The sequence below is a fragment of the Papio anubis genome, chromosome 12 (assembly GCF_008728515.1).
Source record: "Papio anubis isolate 15944 chromosome 12, Panubis1.0, whole genome shotgun sequence".
NCBI classification, from domain to species: Eukaryota; Metazoa; Chordata; class Mammalia; order Primates; family Cercopithecidae; genus Papio; species Papio anubis.
The window spans coordinates 51,044,819-51,062,670 of NC_044987.1; the positions used below are offsets into that span (position 1 = coordinate 51,044,819).

General features: G+C 41.9%; 1 protein-coding gene and 1 long non-coding RNA gene across 6 annotated transcripts in view; one reads left to right on the forward strand and one right to left on the reverse strand.

Annotated features, from left to right (window-relative positions):
* Positions 1-4,606: 4,606 nt before the first annotated feature.
* LOC100997996 lies at positions 4,607-6,563 on the reverse strand. The gene is made up of 2 exons (XR_637593.3): positions 6,428-6,563; positions 4,607-5,951 (listed from the first exon to the last, which is right to left on the reverse strand). It is a non-coding gene; the product is annotated as an uncharacterized LOC100997996 (long non-coding RNA).
* A 93-nt stretch (positions 6,564-6,656) lies between these two features.
* RAB30 (RAB30, member RAS oncogene family) overlaps positions 6,657-17,852 on the forward strand; it is a 98,016-nt gene continuing 86,820 nt past the window's right edge. For 2 of the 5 annotated variants that reach the window (XM_017948811.3, XM_017948806.3), the window contains exon 1: positions 6,657-6,883. The gene's annotated coding sequence lies outside the window, so the exon portion shown is untranslated. The remainder of the gene's footprint in view (positions 6,884-17,852) is intronic. The other 3 variants (XM_021926365.2, XM_021926362.2, XM_021926367.2) reach the window with 3 other exon arrangements.

Genomic DNA, 17,852 nt, shown 5'->3' on the forward strand with positions numbered 1-17,852 from the left:
ACTCTTCACAGGGAAATACACTGCCAGTTGAAAAGTAACAAAATTTGCCCATAAATTGTCTCAAGAGCAGTAAGAAACAGAAGCAAAACAATTTTAGAAAGACACATAAACATGAATACTGAAAATGGAACAGTCATAGGACTGAAACTCAAGAAAGAGGCATAATGCCCAACATTAAAGATATACAGAGTAAACAGCTGAAATGGAGACTCTTGCATTTAGACTGCCAAATGTAAAAACAAATAAATGTAAACAGTTTATCATCAAAATAACACTTTAAACTGTTAAGACTCCTTAAATGTACCAAACTACTGTTAGTATTCCATAAAAATGGCAGATGACCAGTATAAGTCATTTATATACACATATGGAACATACTAGTCAGCTGCAGTATTTTAATTGCGATGAAAACACTCTGTAAGTATATCTGCAATAGTATACTTTTATACATTACCACTTAAAGGCAAAAACAAAATTCTTCAGTTGCTTTATTTCAGCATATTAAAACACTTAAGTTTTCCTGGTTTTCTTATAGAAAATACAAAACATTCACAAGGAAATGGCTCTACATATGCTAATAGTTGAGCCAAGAGAATACACACTGTGCAGTTTTACAAGTACTAAGAAACTATAGAAGCTGCCACTTAATACTACATAAATGGCTAGAAGCCCCAGTATACACCTGTAGTCCTAGTTACTTGAGTGGCTAAGGCAGGATCGCTTGAACCCAGGAGTCTGAGGCTGTCATTTGCTATGATCATGCTTGTGAATAGCCACTGTACTCCACATGGCTAGACCCCATCTCAAATAAATAAATAAATAAATAAATAAAATGGCTAAAAGTTTGGTTGGAGAGGGTAGGGAAGGAGGAAAGCTGTTATATTTTGGCTTAGTCTTAAAAAAAAAAAGTATCACTTAGGTACTTCAAGGATTACAGTTACTGAATTTTATCTTCTGGTGCTGAAGCAGCTCAAGTCCCCAAGGTATTCAGTCTGATAAGCACCTATGCGCCACATTCATGAAATAAGCAGTTAGGTGTAAGAGGGTGACTTTGATGAGCATTCCTTAAAAGTTTTAACCTTTAAGCAAGTTTATGTATAGGCAGCACCCTCAGATTCTACATCAAATTAGGCTTCATGAATATGTACCTACTTACATAATTGCATACAGCTGAACATCTCTGCATGTTTGAATTTCCTTAAGTGGCTATATTCATGAACATATTTACGCTTAGTAAGTTCATCTTCATATATTTATCCTTGCAAAGAAATGTTTTCGGCTGGGCGCGGTGGCTCACACCCGAAATCCCAGCACTTTGGGAGGCCGAGGCAGGCGGATCACGAGGTCAGGAGTTTTGAGACCAGCCTGACCAACATGATGAAACCCGTCTCTAATAAAAATACAAAAATTAGCTGGGTATGGTGGCGCACGCCTGTTAATCCCAGCTACTCAGGAGGCTGAGGCAGGGAGAATTGCTTGAACCCAGGAGGCGGAGGTTGCAGTGAGTTGAGATTGTACCACTATACTCCAGCCTGGGCAACAGAGACTCTACCTAAAAAAAAAAAAAAGTTTTCTAGTGCTCCCTTAATTATCCAAACCTGTTAAAAATTGAGAACTAAAATAATAAAGAGGACCCTCTTTTCCTGTTAATCATTACTATAGACATTTGGATTTCAAATCTTGACCTTGGGATATTTACTGCATTTATCTTCAGCAGCATATTAAGCAGCTAAAATTATGTAAATTTGTTTCAAACTCAAGCTGGGTCACTAAGACTAAAAAGCACACTTTTTATTTTCCTGAGTATTGTTAACTAAAAGTAAAAATGTTAAAAGTTTTCTCATTGTCCAGAATGAACTAAAGATTTTCCCTAGAGGACAGGCATGGTGGCTCACTCCTGTTAATTTCAGCACTTTGGGAGTCAGAGGCAGGCAGATCACTTGAGGTCAAGAGTTCGAGACCAGCCCGGCCAACATGGTGAAACCCCGTCTCTACTAAAAACACAAAAATTAGCTGGGCATGGTAGTGCCTGCCTGTAGTCCCAGGTACTCGGGAGGCTGAGGCAGAAGAATCGCTTGAACCTGGGAGGCAGAGGTTGAAGTGAGTCAAGATCGCGCCACTGCACTCCAACCTGGGCGACGGAGCAAGGCTCTATCTCCAAGAAAAAAAAAAAAGGTAATCTGTTAGATGTGTTAGCAAGATTATATAATGGTACACTTGATGGGAATTAGGAACATACCGATATATTCCTGTATGAACTCAAGTCACTTAACCAGTCCACTTCCTAAGCTGTAAAGAGGAAGCTTTGAATATTAAATGCTTATCTGAAACTATTTGGAAAAGCAAAGTTTATTAATACCACCCTAAAGTATCTGAAGCTCACACTCAATTATTTACATTAGGAACTTAAGCTCCTCTATTAAAAGTAAAATGTGTTTTTGGTTGAAACATAAAATATAAACAAGTATGGAACTGCATTATACAAGAAATCAAATTCTGAGAGTATCATGACAAAAAAAATCCACTGTTTAAAGAGTAAAGAGAAACAGTGGTGAGCTTGCTGTAGCATTAAAGATACTGAACAGGTAAGATAATTGGATTCTAATTCTGCCCTGCCTTTTGCCATCAATGTACAGTGTGACCAATGGCAAGTTTTAATTTCACTTTGCGCATGCCCATTTCCTTATCTGTAAAACATGGGCTAAAGAATTTGTAAGATTTCTCAGCTCTAAAAAGGGGTCACTATGACCTAAAAGATACTCTATTATAATATCACTTGTTCAAATATCATAAACATTAAGATAACATCAATAACTTAAAAATTCAAGACTTAGGGCAGGAAAATTTTTATTTTCAGAAAATTCTAAAAAACATATTGTCTCAACTTTTAAGTTTCTCCATAACTATCATAATTTTACCACAGCATTGAGCTCTTACTAGGTGTCTCTTAACATTAGACTTCCTTAATATTAGGCCAAACCCTAATTCTAAGAAATATACAGGTTAGTCAGGATATCATGGTTGGTCCTTCTTTTTTTTTTTAGACGGAGTTTTGCTCTTATTGCCCAGACTAGAGTGCAGCAGTGCAATCTTGGATCACTGCAACCTCTGCCTTTCAGTTTCAAGCGATTCTTCTGCCTCAGCCTCCCAAGTCACTGGGATTACAGGTGCCCGCCACCACGCCCAGCTAATTTTTTTGTGTTTTTAGTAGAGACAGGGTTTCACTATGTTGGTCAGGCTGGTCTCGAACTGCTGACCTCATGATCCACCTGACTTGGCCCCAAATTGCTGGGATTACAGGCTCACATGAGCCACCGTGCCAGGCCCGGTTGGTTCTCTTAAGGCTAAAACTGATCTCACCTCATCTCTCACTCCCCTCTCCCTCCCACAACTGCCATGTGTAAACAGTTCACCAGGTAAATTCCTTATCTACACATTTTCAGAATTGATTCATGGGTATAATTAGCAATAAACCTAAAATCTTTCTCAAAGCTTTTGTTATTGTGTAACATACTACAAAAATACAAATACAGGACGTAGAGGACTACTCCATCCAACTCTTGTAGACTCACCTATAGTTTTAAAAACACAATACTTGGATCTAACCCTGGAGATTTCAACAGGGATGGGTAGGTAATAGCCATATACTTTTAGAGCTCTCTAGGTTATCCTGACACCTCTATTGAAAAAAACCCTTGCTCTAACAGCAATTGACTTCATACTCTTAAATGAGCTACCTATAATTTTAATACAAATCAATGTCCTAATTCTCTTTATTATTTTTTTGAGATAGGGTCTTGCTCTGTTGCCCAGGCTGGAGTACAGTGGCTCAATCTCTGCTCACTGCCCCTTCCACCTCCCCAGTTCAAGCGATTCTCCTGCCTCAGCCACCCTAGCAGCTGGTATTACAGGCGTAAACCACCACACCTGGCTAACTTTTCTGTTTCTTGAAGAGATGGGGTTTCCCCATGTTGGCCAGGCTGGTCTTGAACTCCTGGCCCCAAGTGATGTGCCATCTCAGCCTCCCAAAGCACTAGGATTACAGGTGTCAGCCACTGCACCTGGCCCTAATTCTTTTTTGAGAGATGAAAAGCTTTACCTCCTCTAGACATTCCTAATTCTACTTTAACAATGTTTTCCTAACCTGCAGTGTTTCTCCAGGACACTGCAGTTTCAGAAGCTGGCCTCCCCAACTCCTCAAATATTAATTTTATAAATAAAATCTCTAAAGACTGCAGGATTTCTTCTATCTTTATGGTCAGATGTCTATTAGATATAAAGATAGAAAAACTTCAAACTACTCAAACACATGACAAATTATAGAAATCACTGTATTCTACACCTATCACTTTTCAAACACAGGATTTCTTTCTTTTTTAAAAACAGACATAGTCTCACTGTTGCCCAGATTGGAGTGCAGTGACACAATCATAGCTCACTGCAGCCTGAAACTAATGGATCAAGTGATCCTCCTGCCTCAGCCTCCCAAGTAGTTAAGCCTACATGCCTGCACTACCATGCCCAGCTCAGACAGAAGGTTTCTGAGTAGTTTGTAGCTCTTTTTCCCTACAATTTATCTTCCATATAACTCAAACTGACAAGGCTATGGCTTACATAAAGAAATATATTATAAAATGAACAAACTCAAGATAAATTTACATAAGACATGAGAATACACCTGAATCACCAACCACGAAAAATAATTGAAGAGCTTGAAATTAAGCCTAAGTGTAAATCTCTATTAAGCTTACAACATTACAATAGTTAAATTGAAGGTTAGAAACAAAATGGTAGACATTGTTCCTTTTCCTGTACTTACCACCATTACTTAGAGAAGTTTCTAAGTAACAAAAACTTTGAGCCTTTTTCATTGTGGTATTCACGGATGACACCAACACATACTACTTCTGCTTAAAAATCAAACTCATTCATCTTGACTTGTTCCCAGAAACATGACACATACAATCATTTTTTGAAAAAGTGTTTTTGTAATTACCATCTGCATACATCTGAAAGACTGTTTCTAACATGTTTTGGTCATTTTTAATCATTCTGTCTAGCCTTTTTTGATATGAGGATCTATTTTTTATTCACTCCTAACATAGAGGTGAAGTGCATACCTTCAATGACGCGAAGTAACTAGTTAATTTTGTTTCAGAATAACGTGCAAAAGAAAGGGAGGAAACAGCCCTAAGTATATCAGTATTTTTACACATCAGACACCTTCAGGAAGAAAACACATTTCTCATCTTAGTGTGATAGACTCTGAAAAAGAACACACAGCATTGTTTCAGTGGCACAAGAAAAAAAGTACAGTTCATTTTGAGATACCGTGCGAAATCACTCAAAAGACAAGCAACTTTGGTTTCAGTCACTTAGTTAAAAAAAAAATTTATCCATGACCGATGTTACTCTGGAACCTACTGCCAGACGTCAGAAGGCCTATCATTAATAATATCCTACCCCTCCCCACTTTTCTGAGACACGCGCTCGCTCTGTCGCCCAGGTTGGAGCACAGTGGTACGATATTGGCTCACTGTAGCCTCAACCTCCTGGGCTCAAGCAATTCTCCCACCTCAGCCTCTAGTGTAGCTGGAACTACAGGGGTACGCCACCATGCCCAGATAATTTTTTTATTTAATGTTTTTGCAGAGACGGTACGGGGTCTCCGTATATTGCCCAGGTTGGGCTTGAACTCCTAGAATCAAGCTATCCCCCTGCCTCTGCCCCCAAAGTGCTGGGATTAAAGGCATAAGAGACTGCACCCGGCCAATATCCCCTTTGAACATCTGCTTTCGCTGGTTGGTAAAAAAAAAAGTGTCATTTTAAATTTAGTGTTACTCCTTCAGGCTGCTCCGTCTCTTTTCTTACTTGCAGGGCCAAAGCAACGTCTCTTTCCAGCTTGGCCACCTTCCAACAACGATTTCTTCGGACGCCTTTGTTAATCATTCCTGTATGAAAAATCAGTGAATCTGAAACCTTGGGGAGCGGGAAGGGGGGTTGGAAAACAAACGGCAAAACAAAAAAGGATTTGGGAGGACTACCCCAACTCCGTGAGTGGAAATGGGCTTCTCCGAATAGAGGCGAGGGTCGCCGCCTGGGGTCCTCGCACCTCAACAAAAGACACCAACTCTCTCAACTGTATTGTTAACCGATCTAAATGATACTCCAAGCCCAAAAGTAAACCGACTCTCTCAATCTCTTAGCTAAAAAATGGAGAAGGAAGCGTAGGGCCCCATGCAACGCCTTCAGGAGCTGAGACCGAGGCTCACTGGGCCTCTTGATGCGGCTTCCAGTTGGTCCCGCCCTACATCAGTCCCCAGCACGGCCTCCACCTTCTGGTTCCCAGATTCGTGCCCGCGGCTATCCGACCAGGTCGTCCTCCACCTCACTGTCCCCACTGAACCACCACTTGACTCCAGCGTACCCCTAAAACCTCTGCCCGGCTCCGCGGAATCGTCCCAGTATTCCCAACATGGCGGCCGAGTCCCCTTTGCTCCTTCACTCTGGGCGCGTCCGACTTTGGAGCATTTTGGGCATTGTAGTTCCGGCGATTGCCTCGGTATCCCTCCAGGACGTAGGAAGACTACAGTTCCCAGAAAGCACCGCCCCTGAGCATGGCTATTGGGGACGTTTGGACAGAGGGATGATGTCATTGCAAAAGCCCCACTGCATTCATTGTGCTACGGTCTCTCCACCCCCTGCTGCTGCTGGGCTTGCGATTGCCGCTCGCTCCAGCTGAGCTAAGAGTAGCAGCAGCACCAGGGCAGGGACTGACTCCAGCCCTTGGACTCAGGACATCGCAGACCTTGCCTTGCGTGCGTGACTCATTCGCACATCATTTCTGTTTATGCCTGGGGTGGGGAGAAAAATCCCAAACCAGGTGAGTTGAAGTGATTTATTCAAATGCTTCTACCAAGTTATTCCTCCCGCTTAGTTCTCAAGGTTTTCTTTTGGGAAGCTGTGAGCGGTGGGGAGGTGGGGGGGATTGGGGAGAGGCTCACAGGCGCTGCTAAGGGGAAAAGCTCTGTGCAATTTGGGTCACTGCAAAGAACAACTCCAGCAACCTTCCCCCGCCAGAGGACGGGTGCCTGCCAATTCCCTAGTCGCAACTCCTCTCAACCTTTTGGAGACGGGGTGAGGGGGCTGGGCTAGGAAGGATGTTGGGAAGTGCTCTTGGAAAATCAGAGGAAGGCAGAGGTGGGGGACTGCAGTCCTGTCACACACGGCCCGAGAGCTGAGGTTTGAGTGGGAAGGGGTGATGCGTGGGGAGAAATGGAGACAGTGATTTAATGTGGTCGCACTACTTTAGAACATTTGTATGCCGCTTGGACGAGCACTAGTTGTTAATTTTTAAGATGAACGTGCTTAAGTTTTGTGGGGCTTTATTATATGTGTGTCTGTCTATGTCGTTTGTCTCGCCTTTTCTGCTGATTTGAGGTGACAGTGTCCTTTAATGGTGCACTCCGTGCCAGTCAGAAACATTTCACGTGTCTGACGAAGGTTCTTTGAGGCTGCTGGAAGCAGCGTTTTTGTTAAATGTTTTCCGTTCTCCGACTGCTGGATTCAAGATTGTTTGGAAGTGGAGCCGACAGATTTGTGCTTGTGTGTTTTAAATTACATTGCATAGGCTCTTTGCCACTGACAATGGTACCATAATGAGCTGCTGTTTCCTGAGGCATAGTCACTACTCACAAATAACGGTTTGAAGAGATCGATTAGGGAAGCCAGGTTCCTTTTAACACATTAGAGAAAGGGAAAGTTAGAAGCGCTGTTAACCTTCATTTGGCATTACTGAAAGGTGCCCATGGAAGAGTAATTTTGGTCAGGGGAACCAAGGAGCATAGTAGTTGTTTTGTTATTGTTGTTTTTTAAAACGAACTGACATTTAACAGGACAGAAAGCATTCTGACTTATATGATGCTCTTGTAAGAGTTATAGGGATGATTAAGGCAATAAATATGTTACTTTGAGATAAACAGCTGGCTGGCTCCCCAACAGATGGGGCCAGTCTTAGCTGAGAGATCTACAACCTTGGAAATGAATGGACCTGGGGTCAACCACACCCCCTCTTGGAATGTCAAAAGAAGGAGAAATGCCAGAGTATTTGCTTAACTCTAGAATGCTAAACCTTTTCATAGCTGAGTCAGACATAAGGGAAAGTCTTTACTGGTTGTCTTCTGCTGCTAAGCCAATTTTATTCATTTTAAATTCATACCCTTAGGTCTCCAAAGTTGTAGCTATGTGATATTTCGTTAAACGCTGCTTGATGCTGAATGCAAAGGACAGTCCATTGTATGGGCTTTGTAGTAGAGTGATTTATTGGGATGCCAATGAGCAGCTTTTGGATTTGGGAAAAGATCAACAGTCAGCCTTTGCCTCTATGTCTCTCTGTTGATAACTCTCTGCTCTTCTGGACACCCTACCCTTCTCTCCTGTACTTTCCTTTCTTCCCCCACCCCACCCCACCCCACCCACATCTCTTGAAATTCTGTTTATTTCCCTATCTCTCCATATTCAGTTTACAGTTTTCCTTTGTATTTCAAAATCCCTCCCTTATCACCAGCATATCACATCTCTTTCTCTCCATCTCTCTCCAATCTCAGAACACCCTCCCTGGTCCTCCTTCACTTCACCTGGGAACTCCTGGGTGGATGTAGACTATGTGAATATTTTTGCTGAATCCTCTTTGAGGAGAATTTCTTTGCCTTTTCTGTTTCTTGCAGTCTGTGCTTGGCAGGATGAGCAGCAATGAGCCTGACCCCTGGTCTGGTTTGTAGTTTCTGTGACAGACATAATTTAGCCCCAGCAGCGTGTGAACAATGAAATGCTGCAGTTGGGCTCATGCCACTTTTCCTTTCACTGGCACCTGTATTAGGAACTGCCTGTGGGTTAGCCAGGTTTTTAAATGCTCTACATGAAATGTTCTCATAATTCCCAAGGCATAAGTAGTCTTCAAATGGCTTGCCTTATATAATACATTTTTTTCCCCTCATCCTTGCTGCAGCTGGTGGTGGGAAGGCTGTTCTTTACCCCCTCTTCTTTCCTATTCCCTGTGCAATCCAGGTGGCCAAACTGCCCGTTTGGTTTTTTGAAGATACTTGGAGGACAACAGTTCCACTGCCCCCCACCCCCACCCGCCACCCGGTTGTTTCTTCTCCTTTGTGCAGGAAAGAAGTTTGTTATTTTATACTCTTCTCTTAAGGGGAAGAGTGTGATAGTGGCTATATTTGTTTATGTAACAGCAGTGCTCTTCTAGGTGTGGAAAGTCTAACTGCTATCCATCTGGAGGCAACTAGTGTGACAGGCAGATTCAGAAGCTGTCCTCTTAGACCTTTTATGCACCATCTTCTCATAACTTATTTTCTTCTTCTGAAATACTTCCTTACTCACCAAGGTTTCTTTTATTGTCCCAGGGAGGAGAAATGGGCTGAATGCAGCATTAGATTTGGCCTCATCACTGCTGTCTCTGTGACCTTAAATAACTATTCATTTCTTTCTGCTTCAGTTTACTTATTTGCAAAGGGATAATGATCCTTGCTCTTTGGTTTACTGATGTTATAGCCCTCTATAATATGGCCCCAACCTATAATTCTGACAATTTATATTGATTGAGCAGCTACCATGGGCTAAGCACTGTGGCTACATCAGTGAGAAGAAATGCTTCCCTTGACCTCATGGAGCTTATATTCGAATAGGGGATATACTTAATAAATAATTGCAAGTGTGATGAATGCCATTTCCAAAAGGGTTGAGTAGGAGTGCCTGACATGGTACTTTCCCCTTGTCTGGGGTTATCAGGAAAGATTTCCTATAGGAAGTGACACTTGAAGAGACTTGGAGGGTAAGTGGAAGCAGTAATTCAGGATGGCAGTGGGAGATGCTTATAGTGGGACAAAGGTCTCTGGCAGAGGGAACTTCATGTTCAAAGTTCAAAGGGAAGAGTGGTGAACCTGAGGATTTGAAAGGAAGTTAGAGCAAGAGGAGAAAGACTAGAATGAAGAATGAGGCTGGAGAGGTTGGCAGAGGCTAGAGAGTAGGCAGTTCTCTGAGCTACAGGTGAATTTTGGTCTTTATCCTAAGGGTAATGAGAACCTAGCCCGGCTTTAATAAACTAGATGAATGGCATATGTAGGATGATATTAAAGTATTATCCTGGCTGTTAAGTAGAGGAGATTGAAGGGAAGACTTGGTCAGAGTCAATGTGTAGAGACCAAGTAGCAAATAATTTTTGTTGTCTGTATGAGGGATAATGGTGCTTAGATCTAGAGTGGTGACAGAGGGTTTAGAGAGACACTAGTTTGTTGTTCTTGTTGTTGTTGTTGTTGTTGTTGTTGTTTTGAGACGGAGTTTTGCTCTTGTTGCCCAGGCTGGAGTGCAATGGTACGATCTCGGCTCATTGCAACCTCCACCTCCCAGGTTCAAGTGATTCTCCTGCCTCAGCCTCCCTAGTGGCTGGGATTACAGGTGCCCGCCACCATGCTCAGCTAACTTTTGTATTTATTTATTTATTTTTGAGACAGAGTCTCACTCTGTCGCTCAGGCTGAAGTGCAATGGTGCAGTCACAGCAGCTCACTGCAGCCTCCATCTCTGGGTTCAAGTGATTCTCCTGCCTCAGCCTCCCAAGTAGTTGAGATTACAGGCACCCACCACACCTGGCTAATTTTTGTATAGTAGAAATGGGGTCTCACCATGTTGGCCAAGCTGGTCTCTCAAACTCCTGACCTCAAATGATCCACCCACCTCAGCCTCTCAAAGTGCTGGGATTACAGTCGTGAGCCACCGTGCCTGGCAACTTTTGTATTTTTAGTAGAGACGGGGTTTCACCATGTTGGCCAGGCTGGTCTCGAACTCTTGACCTCAGGTGATCCACCTGCTTCGGCCTCCCAAAGTGCTGGGATTACAAGTATGAGCCACCATGCCTGGCCGACACTAAGTTTGAAAATTGTAATTCATAAGATTTGTTGATTGATTGGATGGGGGAATAGGAAGAAAAGGGAGTCATGAAATGACTTGAGTTTTTTCTTGAGCAACTGGGGATGACGTTTTCAGGGAAAGAGAACACTGAATGGGAACCAGATCTTTTTGTTTTCCAGAAGGGAGGACCCTTGGACATGCTGAGTTTGAGGTTCCTGGAAGACATCTAAGATCTTTCACTCTTCCTGTCCATGTGTGGGATGTGGCATGATGGAGTAGAAGAGAGCTCTGGATGAGGCTTTCTCACACTGGGCACTACTTATTTATTAGCTGTATGATGTTGGACATATTACATTTTTTTCCTGAGCTTTAGTTTCCTCGTCTGTACAATTTATTCCACTAATTTATACTTATCCCCAGCATGGAAAACAACAGTATACTCAATTTACTTATTTATTATAACAGTTTTCCATGCACTATGCTAGGAAAACAACATTGAATAAGATACTGTTTACTTTGGAGGAATTCACTCAGTTGAGGGAGACAAACATAAATAATCATGTACAAGGAGGTACTTTGGCAATACTAGGCTGGGAGGTGGGGGTGAGGGGTGCGGGAGGCATCCACACCTTTGACCCTAGTCATGAAGGCAAGCAAAAGCTCTCCAGACTGTGTTTCCAGGCACCTAACAGAATGCCTCACACAAATTAGGGACTCTAAATGTTTGTAGAGTGAGTGAATTAACCTAAGTCACTAAGGGCCTATTTAGAAGCAGGAAATACCAACACATTGGAAAAGGACTATTAGTAATAATACAGATGCCAAATGTAAAATACTTTTAAGAGACCCATTAAAATGTATTCTAGGCTGTGCACAGTGACTCACACCTGTAATCCAAGCACTTTGAGTGGCTGAGGTGGATAGATCACCTGAGGTCAGGAGTTTGAGGCCAGCCTGGCCAACGTGGTGAAACCCCATCTCTACTAAAAATACAAAATTAACTGGGTGTGGTGGTGCACGCCTGTAGTCCCAGCTACTCAGGAGGCTGAGTCAGGAGAATCACTTCAACCCGGAGGTGGAAGCTGCTGTGAGCCGAGATGGTGCCATTGCACTCCAGCCTGGGCAACAGAATGAGACTTTGTCTCAAAACAAAAAGTATTCTTGACACTTTCAGCTTTTGAAATATTTTGTGATCACTTTTAGGGAAATTCAGAAATATTTCAGATTTGGTTTCTTTTTGGGCTGAACTTCCTTTATTCAAGTTAGTGTCTCAAAAAAAATCATTCTAATTGCATAGAGTTCCCTAAATCAATGGGTCTCAGACTTTTGAATTATATAGAAAAGTAAAATTACAAAAAATAAAATTGAATGTACTGTGAACAATAGTTATTTTTCTATAGTAAATTGAAAATGCCTCCTCACTTTTATCTCATAGAAAATATATTTAGCTTTATGAAAAATTCTCTGCATTTTTTTTTCTCATTTTGTTGCAGAAATGAAACATCAGAATAATGTAATAATTTAGGGAACCATTGCCCTATTTTCTTGGCTGTGGTGGAAATGTGATCCATCTCCAAATAAGAGCATTTCCAAGTATGGAGGAATTTAATATGGACCACAGTTAATTTATTTTTAGTTTTTTCCCTATAGGAAGCCAACTTTTGAGAACTAGGTAGGCCTCCTCAAGATTAACCTAATATAGCAGTTCTTAATTCATCCCTGAAAGGTCCTCAGGAAGACCAGGAACCTTTGAGATCATGTTGAATTGTATACGTGTGCATGTTTATGTGCTGGAGTTCATATGTACATGCACATATTTTTCTATCAGTATGTGTGTGTCCTTGAGCAAATTACTTAATCTCTTTGAGCCCCTGTTTCTTTGTAAGACTCTTGTGAGGTTCACATGATGAGATCATGTGTTTTAAATGTCTGACACTATGCTTGGTATAACTGGTGCTCATGGTAGCTGTTTTTAACATTATTTATCCTTTTAAACATTTTATTTATTGGATGATGCTTGTTTAGTATCCACAGTGACAAAATGAGGAAAAAGATAATTTAGTGTAAGTACACAACCTGATTCAATGGGAAGTACACATCACTGGGGTAGAAGTTTTGCCAGAAATGCCTAACTTAAATCTAACCATGGGGCTGGACATAGTAGCTCACATGTGGAATCTTAGCACTTTGGGAGGCCACGGCAGGAAGATTACTTGAGCCCAGGAGTTCAAGACCACCCTGGGCAACACAGCGAGACTGTCTCTCTCTCCTTCCTTCTTTCCTCCTTTCCTCCTTTCCTCCTTTCCTCCCTTCCTCCCTTCCTCCCTTCCTCCCTTCCTCCCTTCCTCCCTTCCTTCTCTTCCTTCTCTTCCTGTCTTCTTGTCTCTCCTTTCTCTCTTTCTTTCCAGAGTCTCACTCTGTTGCCCAGGCTAGAATGCAGTGGCATGATCACAGCTCACTGCATCCTCTACCTCCTGGGCTCAAGGGATCCTCCCATCTCAGCCTCCTGAGTAGCAGGGACCACAGGTGTGCACCACCATGACTGACTAATTTAAAATTTTTTTGGATACAGACAAACTGTCACTATGTTGTCCAGGCTAGTCTTGAATTCCTGGGCTCAAGTGGTCCTCCCATTTTAGCTTCCCAAAGTGTGAGCCACTCTACCCAGTTCTTGTCTCTATTAAAAGAAAAAAAATCTAACCATAAATAAATAATCAGATAAATCCAGATTGTGGGACATACTGCAAAATAGCTGGCTTGTGATCTTCAAAAATGTCATGCATGAAAGACAACAAAATGAAAGGTATGAGTGACAGATCTATATTAATGGAGACTAAAGAGATATGATAACCAGATGGAACATGTAATCCTAGATTGGATCCTGGACTTAAAAAAAAAAGCTACAAAAGACACTTTCAGGATAATTGGGGAAATTTGAATGGGAGCTACATAGTAGATAATCAGTAACAATGTTAGTTTTCTTGGATGTGATAATGATTCCATTTGTTTAACCTGACATGTTGTAGATATTGGTATTTGATCAGCTGGTGTTCCTGAATGTTGTCTTCAGGAATGTAATAGCAAAGCTAGAATACAGCCGGGCGCGGTGGCTCACGCCTGTAATCCCAGCACTTTGGGAGGCCGAGGCAGGCGGATCACGAGGTCAGGAGATCGAGACCATCCTGGCTAACACAGTGAAACCCTGTCTCTACTAAAAATACAAAAAAAATTAGCTGGGTGCTGTGGCAGGCGCCTGTAGTCCCAGCTACTCGGGAGGCTGAGGCAGGAGAATGGCGTGAACCCGGGAGGCGGAGCTTGCAGTGAGCCGAGATCGCGCTACTGCACTCCAGCCTGGACGACAGAGCGAGACTCCGTCTCAAAAAAAAAAAAAAAAAAAAAAAAAGCTAGAATACATCAAGGGCTGCTTCAGGAGCCTATGAGCTGGGATACCACTTTTTGGGACATTGTAAGTGATGTTTTATATCCTTTCTAAATACAATCCTGTATTCTGTGACTGGAAACTTCTACAGCTGGCACTCTATGCTTGACATTACTAGAGGGAGTAATGCAAGTGGAACTTTAGCTGTTTCCAAATCGAAGGGAAAAGGTACATAAATATATATCTCACATTTGTTTTTTGATTCTAGAATTGACATAAGATTGGCTGGGTGCAGTGGCTTACGCTTGTAATCCCAACACTTTGGGAGGCTGAGGCAGGCAAATTGCTTGAGTCCAGGAGTTTGAGACCAGCCTAGGCAACATGGTGAAACTCTGTTTCTAAAAAAATACAAAGATATTTTTGTATTGTTTAGCTGGGTGTGGTGGCGCACACCTGTGTCCCAGCTGCGGGGTGGGGTGCAGCTGAGGCAGGAGGATCCCTTAAGCCCCAGAGGTCAAGACTGCCATGAGCCCTGATCATGAGACCTTGTCTTTAAAAAAGAAAAGAAAAGAAAGAAATAACATATGATTAGTTAAAATTCATTACAGAAAAATACATGGACTGTATAGGGAAAGTCCTCTTTAATTCTACCCACAAAGATAGTCAACTTTCAGATTTTGATGTGTATTCTTCTATCATTTTTCCTCATATGTGTACTAACCATATTATTGTAATACATGTAATTCTGCTTGTTCTCTTTTGCTTAATATATTTTGGGCATTTCCCCCATGTATTTGCATATTGCTCCAACTTAACTGTTTTAATGGTTGTTGGGAACTGTGCCACAGTGAGCCTTTGAGTACCTCATTTTGTTATGAATTTGTGGGAATATTTCTGTAAGATATCTTTCAGCGGGTAGAGATGCTGAGTCCAAGGACACTAGCATCGCCCCCTGATTTAAATTCTTGTCAGCAATGTTGAGAGGGCTAACTCTACATACCTTTGCCAAGTCCATTAGCTACTTGGGCTGACCTCTTTTACTAAGGGAAGCTAGTTGTGAAGGGTGAACAGAATGGGGGCAAAAATTGAATTACTGAGTTCCTGCTCGTTTTTGTGATGGCGGTAATAAAGGTTGATGTGTAAATAATGTAGAAATCCCTGGAAGAGAGAAATACGTTATCCCTGCCTGCAACACAGTACAGTGTTTAAAAAGTGAACTGAAACAATGAAGCAGTCAAGAGTTTTCCCCAGAGAATTCTGCAGAAAAATTTTATTTTCTAGTTATGGTTAGTTAACTTCACTAAAATGTGGACGTCATCAACCTTGAAATGAAAATAATATCTTCTGCTCACTTCCTCTACATCTCAGTCATGCAACCACATTGCAAAGGGAGAATTTAACCTCTACTTTTAAAATATCTGAAGCAGGTGGTTAAAAGGCACGAGTGTTCATTTTTCTGAATTTCAGTAGAAGCAATCAAAGGGCAGATTTTGGCATTTTTCTTTAGAGAAGCAGGTGTGAGCTTAGGAGTGGCCATCAGTGAGTCACTCTGCCCTAACAGGAACCCTGGGGAAGAGATTGTGAGGATCGCAGCGGTGAATTATTTTCACTCTTTAGCCATTGTGGTTGGGTGGAGCAAACAAAAAATTTGAGCTGTTTGCTACATGGACAACTTATCTTTTTTGTTTTTGAGACAGAGTCCCACTCTGTCACCCAGGCTGGAGTGCAGTGGCGCAATCTCAGCTCACTGCAACCTCCAACTCCTGGGTTTGAGTGATTATCTTGCCTCAGCCTCCCGAGCAGCTGGGATTACAGGTGCCCACCACCACACCTGGCTAATTTTTTGTATTTTTAGTAGAGACGGGGTTCCGCCATTTTGGCGGGTGGGCCTCAAACTCCTGACCTCAGACAATCCGCCCACCTCAGCCTCCCAAAGTGCTGGGATTATAGGCGTGAGCCACCATGCCCGGCCGACAACTTATCTTTTTAAGCCTCAGTTTCTTTATTATAAAATGGAGATTATTGTGGGGCTCAAAGGAGATGATGTATATAAAAGGGCTTTGGCAAATTTATGTGCACATAAATATATGCTGTTGTCAAAGGGCTCATGTCTCAAACTGAGCCAGTTCACACTAGTCTTTCCTTTAACTCCAATGGCCTGTGTAGGTTGAATGACTTTTAAAGGAATTCTGTCTCATGTTGTCTAATTGTTAGTTCTTCAACCAGTGTTTGTGTGCTAAATGCAAGGTCCTGTGCTGAGTATTCTTAGGAAAACAAAGGTGGCACCATCTGGGCGCTTTCGTTCTTCACCACTTTTATTGTAGGAAACTAGTATCTTTTAATGAGAGTCTTCAATAAAAGATGCACTACAAAGTTGCATTGTGGATGCTGTCTTATTCTCTCAATTCTAGGCAGTAGAATTTAGTTCAATTTTTTACATACAAATGAGGAAGCAAGTTTTAGTAAGGTTAAGTAAACTTGTTTTGTTTTTTGACATGGCCTAGCCGTTCCCTCTCACTCCGAAAAATGCAGATGTAGACCCTAGGTAGGCTTTCTGAAACCAAAACTATACTGTTTCTCTAGCTGCTTCCTGTTCTTGCCTTGCCTTCTAATTGAAAATATAAGCTTCATGAAGGCAGGACTGTCTGGTGGCATTTACTTTCAGATGATTCATGTTATTTTCAGGCACGGGGGAATAGTTTCCTGTAGACCTGTTGTTTACTGAAGCCATAATGTAAACTGTCATAACATCTACTGGGTGCCAGGTGGTTTATGTTTTATTTGATTCTTTTTCCAACTTAATTCGAAACCTCTCAAACCTTTAGAGCAATTGCAAAAATAGTACAGTGAAGCCAGGCACAGTGGTGCACACTGGTAGTCCCAGCTACTCAGAAACAGGAAGAATGCTTGAGCCCAGGAATTCAAGAGCAGCCTGGGCAACATTATAAGACCCCATCTTTTTTTAAAAAAAAAAAATCCCACCGAAAAAAACAAAAAACGAACAAAAAACATTCCAGGCACCTTTTATCTGGATTAATTTGCTTTTGTCTTTACACACACACACACACACACACACACGCACAGACACAGATGCTTTCTCTAAACCACTTGAAAGTAAATTGCAGATATCACCATACTTTGTCTCTAGGCACTTAAGCACATATCCCCTAAGAACAAGGACATTCTCTCATGTAATCACAATACCATTACTTGGAAACCGTAATATTTTTCTGATTTCCTCAGTCATTCCAATGTCCTTTATAACATAAAAAAATTTTTCTGATCCAGAATCTTATCAAGACTACTTACACAATACAGTTGTGTTCTTTAGTTTCCTTTAATATAGCATATTACCTGTATTAGTCAGGGTTCTCCAGAGACAGAACCAATAGGATGGATGGATGGATGGATGGATGGATGGATGGATGGATGGATAGACAGAGAGAGAGAGAGAGATGGGAAGAGATTTGTTAGGGCGATAGGCTCATGTGATTATGGAGATTGAGAAGTCCCATGACAGGCTGTCTGTGAGCTGGAGACCCTGAGATGCTGGTA